This window comes from Lonchura striata, chromosome 4 (assembly GCF_046129695.1).
Source record: "Lonchura striata isolate bLonStr1 chromosome 4, bLonStr1.mat, whole genome shotgun sequence".
In the NCBI taxonomy this organism is placed as follows: Eukaryota; Metazoa; Chordata; class Aves; order Passeriformes; family Estrildidae; genus Lonchura; species Lonchura striata.
Window position 1 is genome coordinate 63,229,922 of NC_134606.1, and position 16,220 is coordinate 63,246,141.

Sequence of the window (16,220 nt, forward strand, 5' to 3'; positions counted from 1 at the left end):
CCACTGATTTTAATGGGGCCACTGCTGCAAGCAAAAAAGTTCCATGCAGGAGCCTGTCTGCCAGACCATGCATCAAGCAACGTGTCAGGAGAAGCTGTCAGGACTCTAACTGATGTGAGATCAAACCCTCCCTCTAAAAACACAATTATGTCTGCTTCTGATGCTATTTCAGAAAATGTGAATTCTAATTCCCCATTAAAACCAGTGTTGATTTGACTTTTGGAGAGGGCTTGGGGCTTTGTTTAGGTTTTGGTTGGGTTTTTTTCTTCATGCAAGATGAATCTTAAATACACTGCTCTGGAAAGAGGCAAAACATCTGCTGACATCAGATCTATTTACAAGCATAATTTTAGAACTCTATTCCAGTTTCATTCCAGATCAGTTTATCACACTGGTTTGCAAAATCCAAATTAACAAGTGGCACAATGAACAGTTAATGTCAATTCTGAGCTGCTTCTTCTAGTAAGACCAATATTTCAATGAAGTTTCTGAACACAAGACAGAACTTTATCCCAAAAAGAAATAAAATATTAATATGTTGTTTATCTTCTGTTTCCAATTTCTCAGTTTTTTGACAAATGGAATTGTAAGCCTAAATATTCCTGGAGCCTGTCTAACACAGATAGCTGATACTGTTAGGTTTTTTCAAATTTAGCACATTATTGCAAATTAAATCTACCTTGGCCATACGCAGAATGATTTTCCCCTCCTCCCTCCACAGACAAGTTGTTTCTCGGCATTTCTTCAAGATAAAATTCATGGTCACAATGAATTAGGAGTTTTAATTCCCACAGCCATCATCTGGTATAGTACTGGCCCTATGGAAAGTGAGGCCATCAGCTCTCACAAGGGCAGATTTCAGCCTCCTGATATTTTCCACCTTATTAATTCAAATGGCAAAAAAGTTCTTCAGTTTTTTTTTAAGGAGCTGTTTTACCACATTCCAATGAGATAAAAATATATAGTTCTTTACCTTTTTACCCAATCTTCTTCAAGAACTATCAAAACCAAAGTATTTATCACCATCCCTTTCTCAACAACAGAACAGTTGTCTTTTTCTACTTGTCCAATGAAAATTTTACCTACACATGTCCATTTAATATCACTCAACAATGTCTAAAATGGTTCTACTGCTATTATTACTTAAATAATCAAAAAGGCTTAGTAAGAGAGCTCAGGAAGTCATTTAGTGCACGATTTTATTCCAGAAAATACAGAGAAACTGAAGCACCTACTGGAAACTGAAGCACCTACTGATGCCGAGCTAAAATTGCTTTATAAGTTTCATTATTTATTACAAACACAAATATGAAAAAAGGCATTCAATTTATTAAAAAAAAAAAAAAGAAACCAAGTTAAAAATGGGTGGGACCTTCTTATCTAATATTGAAGGAAATCTGGAAGCAGCAAGCATCTTACTGGCAGAGGACATGAATGGACATCTAGGGGAGCACACACCTATGGGGAAACACTGACACTGCTCTATCCCTTCTCCTCCTGCCATAAACATTAAATACAACCCCTTTCTCCAAATCTTGAAAAATGACAAAGGAAAAAATGAGTTGCCAGCAAAGCCTGAGCAGCAAAACCGTTGTCATGAACATTTTTATTTTTAACGTGAGCACAGACTTTTCTGGAATTAATTCAGCACTGGAAAAGCTCATTTACTGCTCAGATAATTTCAGTTTCTATGAGCCCTGACATGTGAATAAATGCTCCCCTGAGAACTCTGGTTCAGCTTACCTTCATAACGCTGTTTATTTGACCAAAGTTACTTTTTCCTTTTAGAGTATGAAGGATCACCCTTCTGTGGTTACAGGGCTGGGGGCAGGGAGGGTAGAGGGACTTTTGCAGAAGGTTACCTATTACTGCTACTAAAGCACTTTCTAAAAATACTGCATTTTTTAAACTTACTAGCTGTTTATACTCTAGCTGTACATTGTGTTTGAATCTCAACTCAGAGTATTTTTCAAGTGTGTCATTTACATTTCCTAGAAAGCATATCAACTGTTTTCAAATCTCATAATGACTCTCTTAAATGTCTACTTCTGATACCATAATATACTTCAACTAGTTCACACTCTAAATTATTAGCAATACCTTTCTACATATATTTCAAAAAGTCATAGTTTACCAAGTAAGTTAATTTTATTAGCTGAAAATTCAGCTTTTGGTTTCTTTCTCCGTTTTCCTTTATATAATGCATCTAACCCAGAGTGAGGGCAGGCTGTTCAGGCTCACCATTGCAGTATGGAATGAGAGTAATACGCTGCTTCCTTGTATTTCTGTGCTGATTCCTGCTATCAGGCTTTAGCCCTGGCTTCTGAACTATGAACCCTGGGGAGTTGGACCTGCCTGCTGGGCTTGGCTAACTCAGAAACTCAAATCAGCATACAGAGAGTCACTGCAGATCATCCAGCACTGACAGAAGCTGCAGAAAAATAAACTGAAGCCCAAATACAGCATCTTCCAATTTCTCGATTTCACTGGTGTCTGTTGGTAGATTTTCAATAGGCTTCCTATCATCCTTTTTTTTTTTTCCTCCTTCCCCTCCTCATTCTGGGATCACAGCCAATCCCCAGCACAGCAGCTGACTTTCTCCAGAACTAACTAGAAATATTCCGATAGACTCTATTTATAGACTCAAAAACTTAGGACTGGAAGCAGCCAACCAAATTTTTGCACTCCTTGTTCCCCTCCGTTATCTATCTATCTATCTATCTATCTATCTATCTATCTATCCATCCATCCATCCATCCATCCATCCATCCATCCATCCATCCATCCATCCATCCTGGGATATCCTAAATTCCAGATTCCTGTGTTTCTCAAAGGGGAACTATCCCACCCACAACAGGTACACCACAGGCACATACACCTCTTACACATCCCAAGGCACATGTGGACAGTGCATGCAATTTATTGAGCAGACTAAAATAACAGGAAAATTCTCCTTCTATGTCAGTCTACAAAGTATTCAGACTGATTTTTTCTCCTGTCACTAGCACTAGAAATCAAAGCTGAAGAAAAATCAAGGTTTCTGCAAGAGATTCTACCACCTGTACCTCAGACCTGTACAAACTCACGAGACCAACTGGGACACATTACTCCTTGGTTTACTATGAAAAAAACCCAACAATAAATACGAACTTTTTTTTAGCAGTCTTAAAAATTGGCTCTTATTATTGCACTTTTAAAACGTACACACACATATCTATAGCTAATACTTGCAGAGGCCAAGTAAGGTTAGTCTCCATTAGTATAAGTACAGTAAAAATACACAGCAAAAGAAAAACTGCATCCCAAAGTAGGAAAAATATTGTAGCCAACTTGCCCTTGGACATACGATTCTGCATGATTATCTATTTACAATACTGTCAGATCCTGTTCAGTACTTCAAACTGCAGATAATGTATTGAAAGAATAAGTGTTGAAATAGAAAGCTTAGTGTGCTCTGCAAGCAACACCTGGCAAGTCTGATTTTTACTTAACCTTACAAATGTTGCTAGGAAACCCTCCTCAATATTTACTTTAAGTCTTTAAAGAAACAGACTCATTCATACTGAGCTACTGGTGGGAGCACTGGGGACTTGGCGGAGAAGTTCCAACCTAAATTTACTCTTGACATCTCACTTTCCTAATCCACAGATCTGATGCAATACAGAAATATAATTAAGAGTTACCTTATGAGACCTGTAACAGCACTGGTATTTCGGACACTGCAAGTAGTGCAAACAAATTAACAAAATTTTTTTCCTTGGTTTTATGGAAATTTAATTTTTTAAAAAGCTACAGTGTTAATGCAGAGTCTTCTACAAATGTCATATTATTTTACATTTTTGTGAACAGTGGATAATTTAACGATTTTCACCGTCAGCTCTCGTGTCTAGTACAGAGATATCTGGTACCTTTATCTGCCCACATGAAACATCACAAAAAGCCTAGATTGTACCAAAAACCAATAAATGGGAAACGTTTATGTATTTACTGCTGCCTTTTAAACTGATTCCATAAAATATATCTATAAAAATTGGTCAAAGATATTTCTTATAATCCTAAATGATGAGATGCTGAATATTCTTAATTTTTAGTCATGTCAGATGAAAGCACAAGCTTTCCTAGGACCTGGGGCACTATACTAAGTTTATATCCTCTTGTGCCAATACCTGCTATTTTCCTTGCTCCTATCATTCTCTTCTTTCTCACTAGATCACATTTCTTAGTCCCCTTCATTCCTAATCCCAAGCTCAGTCCTATTTATTGGTCCTGATTTTTTTTGTATGTTTTGTTTTGTTTTCCACTGAATATGAAAATTACATTCCCTTGTATTAAATTACTGATTTAAGTCACGCCAACATCAATATCACCTCTGAGTTTGGGGCACTCCGCATGATGGAAAAAAGCCAAAATATATCCAGTAGCAACTCTCCCTATGGAGTCAGATGCAAGCTCAAAGCCTCAAGCACCTCAGGCAAAATTTGGAAAGAACTGTAAATGCCCATGCTGCTGGCACTGGGGCAAAGAAGCCCCCATGCACATCTACTGACTCTCACCCCTGCAGCTGCCAAAAGCCATGGCTGGGGCTGCCACCCCCTTGTGCCTTGAAGCATTCCAGCCTGGAACAGCAGCTTGGCAGAGGGAGGACCAGGCTTCTGTGCAGCAACATGGACCTTGCAACAACCTTCGTAGGACTTTCTTTTAATAAGCACAATATCAGGTGTTTGTGCTGAAGCAAGCAGAACCTGAAGCATCTTGAGATCATGGAAAGGGCTAATACAGGTGGAAGGACATGAAACAATTAGTGGAGGACATGGCGTATCTTGTTTATCACAGTATGGAGGGTATGAAGGTAAGAAAAGCATGAAGCTCTTGTGAGTTCAGAAGTCATCCAGACCCTGGTATTACAGTACTGATTCATATGAAATTAAGATAGGTTTCTAACCCTTTTTTTCCCATAGCTATCTTATAAATAGACTTAATGACTCTAAGTCATTTACAACCACTAATACATCACCTAGTCAACTCAGTCTCATATTAAAATTAATCAGACATCCACAATACCCAATTAGCTGCAAATCAATAGGTTTACTTTACAAGAATTTATTGATCCACAATGTAGGTTTTTTCCTGAAATGATAATTGTAAGTCATTAAATTAATTTGCCAAAGTTACAGCTGCCTGCAAATACTTAAGGCAGCTGCCTATACTCAAAACAATTCTGTTTGGCTTTACAGATTAGTATTATAATAAATATCAGAATATCTCTATCTAGCTGAAAAGAAGTGAAATTCACTTAATTTAAAAAAAAAAAAAAACAGCCTATTTGGCACTTCAGTTTCATTTCCTATTTCCAAGATTTAATTCAGCTTTTTTTAGGATTTCTAGATTGCGCTGAAGGGTGAGTAAGTAGGTACTTTTCTCATTCTGGTCACAACCTACCAACAAACACATCTGCTGAAAACAGTGCCTCCAATTCTTCTGTGCAACAATTTCCTCTGCCTGAAACTCTGAATCTTTTCTCAATTACAGATGCCAGAGCTCACAGGTGAAAATGCAGTTACGCATCAGCAGCACTTACATTACAGGCATAAAAGGAGATATATGGAGAGGAGTGGTCAGTCCTGAGGATCCACCATCCAGTTATAGGCATCACAAGGGTTGTGCTTCAGGCCAGCTCCAGCGGGGTCCCATGGACAGAAGTCAAGGCTGGAATGCCCTGGGTACCTCCTGGAATGTTTTTTTCATTCTCTTGTGGCTCAGAAGAATCTGATTGTTCAGCCCACAGCTGCCCAGTGGTGTGAACCAGAGGACAGAAGATGGTGGCAATGGGAAGATTTGCTTCAGAAGCACGTTTCTGATCCAAATAAAAATGTAAACAAAACCTACAAACTCTATTATTAGCCTTTTGCACCCAGTTAACTCATGTTTATGTTAGAAAAGAAAAATATCCATTTTTCAATTTGCAGGCCCCTAATAGATACATTTTTGATTCCATTAATAAAAAAAAGTAAATCAGCAACTCACTTTTTTCACTTCTATTTATATACACATTAACTCCTCTGAATTTTCTCCCTTTTTAAAATAGCATGTCCATCCAAAGAACACTCCTTTTTGCTTCTTCCACCAAATGGGTTTAATATAAAGTGAGTAACCATTCTTTATCTCATTATCTGCATTTACTGCATATTTAATCATTCAAAGTTTTCAATGCCCAATCTCCTTCTTTTTACTGTCAAATCTCCAGAAACACAAATTTCAAGCAGTCCCAAGAATCGGAAAGGTTAGTTGGGAAACAAATGCAAATCAAATGCATTGTTTCACTGCAACATTATCTTATGTCAGTAGTTGGCAGCAGCCATAAAGCTCTGGACCACTTCCAACATTTACTTCCATACACTGAGCAGAAGCTGACATGTCTAACCCCACACACTTTGTTCATCTTCCAGCTACTTTATATGGATCCAGATTAAAAATAAGGATTTAAAAATCCTAATTGTATCAACTGGAATCAGTCTCTTTTACCACGGTGTATCTGAAGGAAGAGTATGGTAAAGCTGTGCAGGGTTTGTAAAGCTAATTCTGCAGCAATGTGGGTTTATTTGATGGATTTTCCAGCAGGGCAGTCTGCAACAAAGGTTCAATGCAGAATTTCGACAAGACAGTCATGTTTAGTAACTTTTTCTAATCCTTAAAGGATATGTATTGGCCAATATTTGTTTTTAACTATGAACATTAGAAAGCCTTAGTGCTCAAAACCGAACAAAATTAAAACAGAAATAACAAAACAAACCTATGGTGTACATGGGTGAGTGGGCTATGAGCTGGGGAGGCAATCCTTAGGAAATAGGGGAAAATGACTTCCACTGCAGCATCCCTGAGTATTCTCTCCCTGCTGGGCTCAGGGTGCTCAGGGAGCTGCAGGAGTGCAGTGGTCCAGAAGCATGCATCCCCTGGCCAGAAATGCCAGCATGTTCAATTTCTACCAAACCATACAAAATAACAGACCTTGATCCTTAGAAACACCAAATATTAAACTATATTGTCTTCAAGTGGAATCCCTGAGTTTTTTCCAGGGAGTTTTCCCATATCCCAAGATCCACGCCTGTGCAAGGATTTAATTGTTTTGTTTTATTTTAATTTATCCAAGTGAGTTTGGAAGTTAACACAGTTATATCTAGCAAAGTAGCTCTGAAGCTACCATTAGAGGAAGAGCTTTCTAACTGCTCTAGCATACTGCACTCTCTAGCACAAATCTAATTTAGTTCAAAATAATGAAGCTGACAGCTCAGATAGTCTGCCTGGAAACTGTGCAAATTTCCCACCCACCTTCATTTGCAAGGTCCCTGGCACTCCAGTCTTCAAAAACGCTGAAGTGCATGACAGGTTTCTAGAGACAAGTCTTCAGCAATGCTAAAAGTGAGATCTCCAACCTTTTGGAGAAGCTCATATTTGAACTCATGCCTCCTGAGGGAATAGAAAGGTTGCTCTCATGATGCCTCAACCTTAAGGCACTTCCAGAAGTAACCTCTTTCCTGCTCCTAGTCTTAGGGCAGTGACTTTGATGAAACTTGACTAGGAGACCACATCCCACCTGCAGCACTGCTCCTGTCAGATGAGAGCCAGTGTTTGAGTGGGGAAAATGGTGAATTACCTGCAAAAGGCTGGAGAGGGACTTTCTGCAAGGCCACACAGCAATAGGACAATGGGTAATGGCTGTAACTGAAGGAGTTATATTAGGAATGCCTAATTTAGAATAAGGCATTTGGAAAAAAATTCTCTGCTCTGAAGGGTGGCAAGGCACCAGCACAGGCTGTATGGAGCTCTGAGCAGCCTTGTCTAGTTGAAGGTGGGGTTGGAACTCGACGATCTCTGATGTTGCTTCCCAAGCCAACCCACTCTATCACAGCGAGCAGAGTCCCTTCCCCACTCCCTTTCCTGCGGCAGCACCAAGGGAGAGCTAAAGACACAAACACAATTGATTTTTCAAGGTGAGACGCTGCCAGAGTAAACCGGGGCTCGCCGGTTGTGAAACCACACTTCCAAAGGGCTCGGGGAGCGCAGGTCTCGGCGAGGACACGGCGGGTGACGTGGGGCGCTCCCTTGGCACACGCACACGGCTCCTTGCGCAAGCCGCAGGGATGCGGGCGCGGGCAGCCCGGCACCCAGCGCCAGCACCTGCCCCTTCCCTGCACGGCCTGGAGCTGCCAGAGGGAAGCAGAGATCGAGGTAAAAATGTGTTAAGCAGAGCACTGCTTTGCTCAGTTACTGCCCCCATCTCCACGGGGCACCCCCGAGCAAAGACTGGGATGGATGGATGGATGACCGTGCGCCATCCCGACCCTCTGAGCCAGGTACAGGAGCTTGTGAGCGCGAGAAATTCAGTACAAAGGAATTTCAAACCCTGAAAACAAAGGGTTTCGCAGGACTGCACTATGATCTTAGTACAACACAGGATTCAGAAAAGCACTGCCAAAATGCTGGCAAGACCCTACAGTTCTCAGCAGCTAGGACGGGCAAAATCCTGGTCAGGACAAACTACTTAATTCCCCGTTCTGCCCTCTGATTAAAAGTTCTCAGACCACTGAAAGATTACACTGCCCAAAATAAACATCTAAAACACTGCTTGTTTTGCAGACTTAAGACTGAACATGCACCCAAAAGGGTCATACACACACAAAAATAAGGAATTAAGATATTCTCACAAATCCAAAAGATTCAGAAAGCATTATTAAAGATAATATGAAGTTTTTAATTTCTTTTTTAGTTTTTCATTTTCAAAGACCTAATTGCTATGGAATTAGTTTATAAAGCTGCCACTTTTTGGGGTAACACTTCTCAAAAGCAGATATGCAATGAAGAGCACAATAGAAAAGACTTACATACTCAGAAAAAAAATTTAGCCTGAAAGCTCATTCAAAAAAGTTATTTTACCTCCAGATCCAAGTAGAAAGTATTGTTTAGGAGACAGGATGGAAACGAGCAAAGTGATAGAAAAATTGTCAGAAACATTCAGCAATTAGTCTGAAATTTGCTTTTTAACCTTAGGGCTGTAACTCTTTGATGTATTGTTATCACTAACCACAATCAGCAGCATACCCATGCATCTTAGAAGGAGCATACAAATTCCTATAAGCCATTTTATGCATTATCCACAAATACCGTATTCTGTTTCTGTTCAGAGACTCTAACCAGAATTTACTTTCTTTTTTCTCCTTTTCAAAAAACAGCATTATATATTAAGTCCAAGTAACCTTACCTCCAAATAAGAAATTTAAGCTATCAGCTTGTTCATGAAGCCAGTACTCAGTTTAGAGATCATAGATTTGGAGAAATTTAATTTAGCAACTAGCTGACAAGAAACCCTAATGTAATTGCAGGTGCTTAATTCACTGTTTAAGACAAAATACAAAATTCAAGTTATTTCATGATCTACCAGCAGTGTGGGAACTTCTGCTACAATATAACTCAGTAAAGAAATGGCAACTTGCAAAAATACTTAGTCACATACAGTGTTACTTATACTTTTAAGAATTCAGAATGAACAGGATGGATTTGGTTTTCTGCACTTTTTTTGTTTTGGGAGAGGGTTTCAGGAGATTGGGGTGGGACTGGGGGGCAGGGGGTTGTTTCTTCTGTTTGGAATCTTTCAGCACTGATTTCAGCAAAATAGAGAAAGAGAACCCCCCAGATCACCTCCTTTCAGAAAACACACTGTTAAGCTCTGATAAACCACATTAATAAACCTCCCTGCAAAACAAACCAAAAACAAACAAAAAAAAAAAGCCCAACTCCAAACAGGGTCACAAAGTCTCCCATTTAAAGAGACCATTTATTTGAAAATTTTGCCCTGAAAGCAAACCAACCCTCAAGGTTTTTGTAAAATCCCAGAGTCCCTGAAGGGAAAGCCATGATGCAGAAATCCTGTCCCCAAGTCCGAGGAGGGAGCCCCGCAGACAGGGGGAGATGCTGCTGCTCCTCTTGCGGGCAGTGGTACTGGAGCAGGCTACACTGGGAATTGCTGCCATGAATAAACAGGCACTTCCTGACCTGCGAGCCCTTCCCCTGCAGCCTCAGCCAAAAAAGCCTTCCTCCAAGGTCAGCCTGACTCCTCCAGCAGCAAAGCCAAGGTGGTTCCAGCAGGAGAGGGCTGTCGGAGAGCCCGCAGACGGTGACCTTCTGCTGCGGGTGGCACAAGTAGGGCAGCAAGCAGTCATATCATGCCATGGTCTATTTAGGGTGCATTCAGACGTGCCCAATAACACCATGAGAACCTGGTCCACTGCATCCAATGGAAATACTGCTGCTTTTTTCTTTCTCTCCACAGATCTCTCACTCAGAGCAGACTGCAACCGAATTCATATGCTGAGCACCAGGCACTGTGTAGCAACCAGCTGCATGTGAAAACTGATAAAAGTACTAAACTTAGATGGATTTAATACCTGTTTTTCACACTCTTTCTTGTTAGGCTCCTCGTTGGACCATTTTTATCACTCTTAGACAGCCATATTTTAAGACACTTTTACCAGGGAACAAGTTACAGTTTTATATTCATCCTTAACTGTGGTATTTTCCGACCTCTGAGATCTTAAATCTCAAATCTGAGTACTCCATTGTTCTCCAAGAAGTTTTGGTCAAAACAAGTCCATTATTAACTCCATCTCCTACAACTCTGCTCAATACATACAATTGAAAAAGAGAAAACGCCTTAAAACTACCTCCTGAAAATACCAGCGTTGGGATTATGGCTCAAGAATACATTATTTTTAAGCAGAAAAGTGCACCTGGGATATTTCACAGGTTCCATTCCCTTTCCATCCTTTCAGTTTGTTCTCATGTCCATATCACATCATACTGCTCACCAAGTTTCACTCTCCTGTTGATTCTTTAGAGCCTCAGAGTGGACAGGATCAGGAACCCAATCTGGTTCTCACATACAGTAAGCCCAATCAGAGGGCAAAGCCAGAATCATAGCAGACAAGGCATGGCCATACAGAGTATTTTTGCTACTGGAAATAATACATTGTTCAGCTACAAGTGACACGCAACAGCAGCCACTGCTCCAGCCTGGGATGAGCAAAGCAGCAATCAGTACCTGGCAATCTGATTCAGCCAGGCAGAGTACTCCACAGCAGGTTGTGGCTCCATTAATGTTAAGTGCTGGTTGAGTAAGGCCAGGTTATTGAACCACAACTTAACAATTTACTCCCTCTGCAGACAACACGAGTACTGCATGAGCACTCAATCTGCCACAGCAATCCTTGTGCTTGCTTGCCTGCCCTGCTGCAACACACATGTCATAAAACAGGGCTGGAATATTTTTTATGCAGTTCATACATTTCTGTCTTCCAGTCCTCATGAAAATGGACTGATCCATACAGTCAGAACAAGCACAATCAAAATTTCTTCTGCTTGTTTTAAAATCTCTACATTGACGGTGACCCCAGCTTCCTGTTTTTTAGAAAACCATCAAAACAAGATTATCATAGTGAGATTCCACACCACCAAAAGTCATACAAAAACTAGGCAGCAATTATTAGCCACTATCAGAATTAAACATGGCAAACTGATTTCCAACAGCCAAGTACTGCAAATTTTAGTGGTATCAACCAGCAATTGAAACATTTTGGAAATACACAACTTTATTTACCCCTGAACAAAGAAACAACCAAGCCCTAGATCCTGGCACCCAGCTTGACAACAGAACTTTTATTTCCCCAGATGGGGAAGATCCACCCAGCTCTGGAACACAATTTTCCATTAATGTAGACTTCCCTGTGCCACAGTGCAGGAGGCAATTGATATGTATAATTTTAAGGGAAAATAAGGCATTATTTGCATTCACATTTTAAGGGAAAATACTTTATACAGACTTTGAACTTCTCAATAAACAGCAATACAAAAACCCAGCACCCTCACCAAAATAACAACAAAGAAAGCTGTAGAAAGTAAAGGCTGTTCAATGCATGCTGGTATGCCCAAGAGAACCTTTCAACCTCCTGGGCTGACATATGAATACAGACTTCTAATTCCTTTAGCAAGAAATAAAGAATATGCAGAGGTCTCATCTATGTCAAGACTATACCCAAAGCTGCATTTAAAAAAAGACACAAAATTATACAAAAACCAGTATACCTTCTCAAATTGAAACAGAGGAAAAATATAGATTTGAGGCTATGGTCCATGGTGTTAGATAATAATTTCTGAAAAAGGTTTGCACAGTAAATTTTTGGGAAGATAAAGGGGAATACAGTCCTGCCAGGCATGGAGACTATTTTAACAGCACAGTCCTTTTCTCATGAAGTCCGTCAGCAAACAGAGGTCAAGGCCATTCATAAATTCTAAAAATAATATTTACCAGACCTTTATCTTTCTGGCAGGTATAATTCTGATAAGTGACTATTCTAGATAATATTTAACATAAAAGTTTATTTACAAAAATACTTGCAATAGCCTGAAATCAGATTTTAACCAGAATCAAATTCAAGCCAGTAAAGGCTACAGGTAAATCAAGATGAGGTTGTTGGGTTGCTTTCTGGTTTTTGGTTGGAAGAGATGGCTTTTTGGGGGCACTTTTTCAAGTAGGGTCTAAGAAATAAATACTGACACATGTGAATGGCTCAGGAAAAGACAGGTATAAGTCATCCCTAAAATACTACCAATGTCTGATCAAAAATGTATTGAAACACTATTATAGATAAACATATGCAATTCATATTTAAAACCTAAACTTTCTGAATAGCACATCAAACTTTGTGAATTCCTCCCACACTGGATTACACCAGTGGAATTGCCAGGAAGAAAGACAGTGGGAGGGAGTATCAGCCCTCTGTTTCCATCACAAGCACCAAGAAAAGCAAGTACATGTGTGTACATATATGAGTTAATATGGAAATTAGAGGGAAAAGGCACATTTGCACAAGAAGCTTTAGGTAAGAGCTAATGCAGCAGAAAGGTCATCCTCCTCATTTTTTACTGGTGTTTTAAGCAACCATGACATTTTCATAGGCCATTTTGAAAATCACATAATTGGCACAATCATGCGGCTTAGGCTAGCACCCCAATTCAGACAAGCACTGACCACCTTATAGTGAAATCTTATCTGGACTCTTTGTGTAGACAGAATGACATCAATGACATCACACAATTGCACATACCTTCTTTTTCAAGCCCACTTAGCTATTATTTAGTTTAGAAACCAGTACTTCTTAGAAATGCAATTTGTGGAAGGAGGAATCTATACACACAGCCAGACAAGTATGATTCACCCTTTATTAAAAATTACAAATGTAAAATCTTTCAAAAACAAAGACATGTTCTGCATACATATTAGCAGAAGAAAAATATTTAAAAGGGAATAAGGCAATTTGGTTTTCCTTAAGAGGCTCTCATTCCCCAAACAGCACAAGCTGCAATGTTATAAAAAAGTTACTATCAACTAACTTAAAAAGAACCATAACTGTGCACATCTAATAAAAGTAACTGAAGGAGAAAAAGATAAATGTTCCAGTTGGCAGTGGGTGACTGGCACAGTCAACAAGGCAGCAAGGCATTTTAAATGCTTCAACTATGGTTATTAGACACGACCACCAGTAACTGATTCAAGAAAGGGGACACACTAATATGTTTTTTTTTTAATAGCAATATCCTAAAGATTCATTATCAATATGAAAAGTCGAAGTCATCTTCTTTTGGCCATCCACTCTTTTTCACCACATAAGCTGCAAGTCTGAGGCAGTTCAGAAAGGGTATGACATCAGGGTTCAGAAAATAATGCTGCTAAAATAAGATGTATTTTATGCTGGTCATCTACTGGCTTTAGAGAACCATGCAGCCTATTTTTTCCCTTTGCCTTATTCTTTGCTTGCAGCTATTTATATTGCAAACAAAAAAGAAAGACCAAGACTCAGAATACCAGAAATGTCAAAATATTGCAAACTTCAAGGGGTTAATCACATGCTGTAAAAGTCTGCAAAATGTGATGCCTGATATGATTGACACACCAGAAAAAAAACCCGACTGGAAATAGCAAGGATCTGGTTTAGGTGTAGAGGACAGAGGTGTGATGCTGCTGTTCCAATGACATGAAGGAAGAGGCAGTTTGCAATCCCCGTACCACAAGGACATGGGACAGCTGAAACCAGCCTTGCTTGGCATGTTGGGTCTGGCACGGTTTTAAGCTATGTGTGCTTTATTACAACACCTAAGAGCACCAACAAATTTGAGTATGATTTCCTCTGTTCTAGCTGCAAGACAGCACAGAAACGAAGAGAAAAATAAAGATCAGTCTGAGGTTCAATAGCAAGGCTGAGCTTTTACATGTGTGACATCTTATTTGTCTCAGCAGCAGACAAATATCTCAGCAGGCACCTCTGCACTCAAATCTGCACTGCCAAAGAGATCTCTGAAGGAATTTACCTTGAAAATTTTAAGGGCTTTGCACAGGTCCCTGGCTGCACTGTTGGCATAGAGCCATCACCAGCCAGATTAAGAGCAACATTTAGTTAAATAATGAGGTTGAGTTCTGAGATTTGAAATGATGACACATGTCCTAATCTGGAGTACAGATCAGGATGCCTAGAGTGTCGCAACCCTGCAGATCTCCATCACCTGAAGAGAATTCCACACGTAACAGCTCTCAGCACCAAACGTTTCAGGATTTCAATCCTGCAGTGGCAGCTGCACTCACCTGCAAATCCTACAGAGATACCAGCCTGGAGAACAAAGGAAAGTGCACCCAGCCTATGCCATCATCAAATCTGATTACATTTACTGATCTAGAGCTACCACGGACTAATGTCAGATCAGAAGACTCCTTTAAAAGCCTTATGAGAAACTGTCACTCCAAACACAACTATTGATGGCAGCCATGCTTCTTCCTGCATTATTTCCTTGTTTATTGTCCCTGCAATGGATGGCAGCCTTGACTCAGTGCAAGCATTCAGTCACACAAGAGTTCTCACAGCTGGCAGGAGCTACCTCTCCAAGCAACAATGCTCAACCACAAATGCAGTAAAATATTGGGTCTTTGTATTCAGTCTTCTGGTGAACTTTTCTCACTATATAAATAATGCAATTTATGAAAATTTTATCAGGTAAAATAACTAGAAAACAGTGACTCCATCTCCCTTAATCCAATAATGTACATTTAATCCAAGACTGGATGATAACAAATATCCAGCTACATGCACAGTTGAGCATGATGATAGGATACAGCCCTCACAAGTTGCGTATACTAAAAAGTGCCTTTTTTTGAGACCATATTGGAAATGGCCAAAGAAAATGTGAAGTAGGGCCCACAAAATGATAGCGAGATGGTAGCAATGCTGAACAGAATGAGAATAAAATGAAAACAGGTAAGGCTATTTTTTTTCTCCTTATAGGTAGACAGGCTGATTTCCCTCCTGAAAAGCACCATTATTTTAGATATTATGCTTTTAACTACAACACTATTTTCAGAAATCTGTAGTATCATACAAATATGGAAAACACCACGCATCCTCCTCACCCCACTCCAAGAATAAGGCAGATGCTTCATTCACTGAGGGCAGCTGCATAACTCGTGATGAGAAAAAAAAAACACATGAGAAAGGTAAATGCCAATCTGTCACTGGCTATTTGAGCTTTGGCACAAGCCTTTAGTCAGCCTGCTGGGTACATAGGTATGCTGTGCAGCCATTTGAACTCTGTCATGCTGTTAGAGGTGCTTCAGAACTTGTACTATTGACTCTGCAACTGGGTGGTTTAGGAAAGTAGGCATCCCTCATGAGATACAAGGACACCTGCTTGAAGAAGGACGTGCTGCCACAGATCAGCCAGGAAAGCCAAATTCAGATGACACTTGCTCATTTCTCTTCCACCAAAGTGAGATGATCAGTTTATCCATTTCTCCGTTTCAAATGCATCAGGTTTTAACAGCCCTCCTCCTTCTGGAGGCATTTTTCTATATATATAAACCAAATGTTCCTACAGTTAAAATACAGAAATAATATGTTGCCACAGGCTTGTTTAGTTTTTTAAACTTAACCAGTTAAAGTCTACTGCAAACACAGAACCATGCTTCTTCACAAAAAGAGATTCCTGACACTACCATTTTCTTATCCTCATCTCAACATTTCATATGAGGTACCACACATTCAGGCTCCAGCTAAGAAAAAAATAACCATTATAGGACACAAGAGAGCAATTTTACTAAGCTCTCATTATAGGAAAAACAACATTTG

The 16,220-nt window shown here is 39.8% G+C and overlaps 1 protein-coding gene across 3 annotated transcripts in view; it reads right to left on the bottom strand.

Moving 5' to 3' along the window:
- The window catches only part of NR3C2 (nuclear receptor subfamily 3 group C member 2), a 187,851-nt gene that overhangs the window by 164,562 nt on the left and 7,069 nt on the right, over positions 1–16,220 (bottom strand). The window lies entirely within an intron of this gene.